Source organism: Charadrius vociferus, unplaced genomic scaffold (assembly GCF_000708025.1).
Source record: "Charadrius vociferus isolate BGI_N301 unplaced genomic scaffold, ASM70802v2 scaffold75, whole genome shotgun sequence".
NCBI classification, from domain to species: Eukaryota; Metazoa; Chordata; class Aves; order Charadriiformes; family Charadriidae; genus Charadrius; species Charadrius vociferus.
In genome coordinates, this window is record NW_009648545.1 from 612177 (window position 1) to 614337 (window position 2161).

The 2161-nt window shown below is 50.0% G+C and overlaps 1 protein-coding gene across 1 annotated transcript in view; it reads left to right on the top strand.

Annotated features, from left to right (window-relative positions):
- GAREM (GRB2 associated, regulator of MAPK1) overlaps window positions 1-2161 on the top strand; it is a 79494-nt gene that overhangs the window by 70589 nt on the left and 6744 nt on the right. The gene's annotated exons all lie outside the window — the stretch shown is intronic.

Genomic DNA, 2161 nt, shown 5'->3' on the forward strand with positions numbered 1-2161 from the left:
CTCATGTCATATGAATCTTGACAGATATTATGATTTAACAAATTCGTTTTGCAGCATTTTTGATGGAATTTAAATAAAGAAAATATTGTTCTGTTTGCAAGTCCGATGATATTTTCAAGAGCATGGCTGCACAGTAAGCTGAGACTAAGACACCAAACTGCAGCAACCCATGGCAATCTCATCCCTTTCCTATTCCCATCTTCCATTCCCAGTCCAGCGGTGTTGCCTGTAGCCTTTCCGTGATGAGCCGAGTCACAATCTGGTTGAAAGCTAAATTGTATTTATTTCTGCTGGGTCAGCCTGCAGTGGATTGCTGTGGGAATCCCCCTGGCCAGGCTCCGAAGCTGCTGGGGAGGTGCGACGAGGAGAGGGGAGGAGAACACCAGTGCAGGCATGAAATACACAGCTGCAGCCCTTGAACTATGCCTTCAAAACTTCCCCGAAAAGCAGCCACAGCAGCTTCAGCAAAGACAGGAAAGTCAAGACATTACGTCTTCTTAGCAAAGAGTGTTTATGTGTAATGTCTAAGTGCAGGAACCTGAGAGCACTTCCTTGCCTGCGAGGTCGAGTACGTGCTGACACTTTGTCCAGACTCCTTTGGACAAGTGCCCGGCAGCACCATATCGGGATGAGGATCCCTGGCAGCCTACCCTGATGTAAACTGGGGTGGGACCATCATCCTCCTCCTCCTCCTTTCCCAGCCACATGGTCCTGGCTCCTCTTTTGTGCTGGCTCTGGCACTCCTGCTCCTGGGCAGGCAGCCAGGTCTGGATCTGGAAAATGATTAGTTTCCTGCTGATTTCTGCGAGCTGAACTGCTTCAGCGCGGGGTCAGAGGAGCAGTGGAGCCAGCGAGGGGGCAGTGGGGGAGGAAGGCTGCCCCCGCAGCAGGGTGAGGGCAGCCGTCCTGGCAGGGGGCTGCTGACGCCCCGGGTCGTTCCTGAGACGTGGGTGTCTCATCTCATGCCTGTGGCGGCGTGGGAGTCGGGATGCTGGGGGAGCTGTGAAGCACCTGCGCAGCATCCGTGTGGACCCTCACGCTTGGGGAACCCTCGTGGCGTAGCAGCTCCCTTCTGGGGGTGGCAAGGTGGCTTTTGGGATACCTACATATGTTGCTTTTTAAGGGCACTTTGAAAAGTGTGTGATTTTGCCATGTGTGCCTTACATTACTGAGGTAATGTGTGAGTGCTGTCAGCAATTTTGGTATTGCTTTCCAGCCAAGCAGGAGAACTAATTTCTGCTAAAGATATTAGCTTGCATTTAGAGGTGGGCAGGGGGTGTAACACTATAAGAAATAAAATTAAAAACCCTGCATCTCTGTAGATTATAATAATTTAGACTCGATTTTGTGGCTTCCTGGAACAGCTTTGGAATGAGTATCAGTGATCTACTGAATTCATCAGTGGGCTGGGGCCAAGGAGATGTTTGCACGGTTTCCGTGTAGGGTATTTATAGAATAAGTAGATCTCAGGAGCTGGTGATGAACATGTGGTTTAGTCATCACTCCCTCTAGAATGATATTCCATAGTGCTTTTGTATAAAGGTTGGCTGGCAATTGTATTTTTGCATGCACTAGATTTAAAAGGTGTGTACAGGAGCTTGTTGTAGAAGAGAGTCAAGGACTTTCGGGTGTTTCAGAAGCTGTGCTGGTTTTCTTCTCACCTGCAGGATGAAACATTCTGATATATAATGCTTATTTTCTAAATAACCTTTCAGAAAATCAAAGTAGCATGCAGGCAGAATGCAGGGGGGTGGGGAAAGGGAATGACCTCTGAATTAAGGCCTGTAAATTAGAAATTGCTTCAGTCCCCAAACACTAATTTGCATAAAATCAGAGGCTGTTTTCCTGATTGATTTAAATCACATCCCCGATGTGCTGAACTGCCGACAGTTCAGGCTCCCGTCAGCAAGGAGCGTTGAACCACCTTGCGTTATGCCTGTGGTCATGCCAACGACGGGGTGGGTTTTATCCAGGCGGCCTCGGAAGCGGTCACTGCAATGAGCACCTGTGATGCCCAGATGCAGGAGTGATACCCCAGGGCCCAGGGGGTGCTGGCAGGGCTTGGGCTGGCACCAAGGAGAAGGAGCAGAGGTCTTAAAATTCACCTCACACCGTCGGAAAGGGGTCGCCATCCCCGGGTCACGGGAAAGAGGGCTGGAGC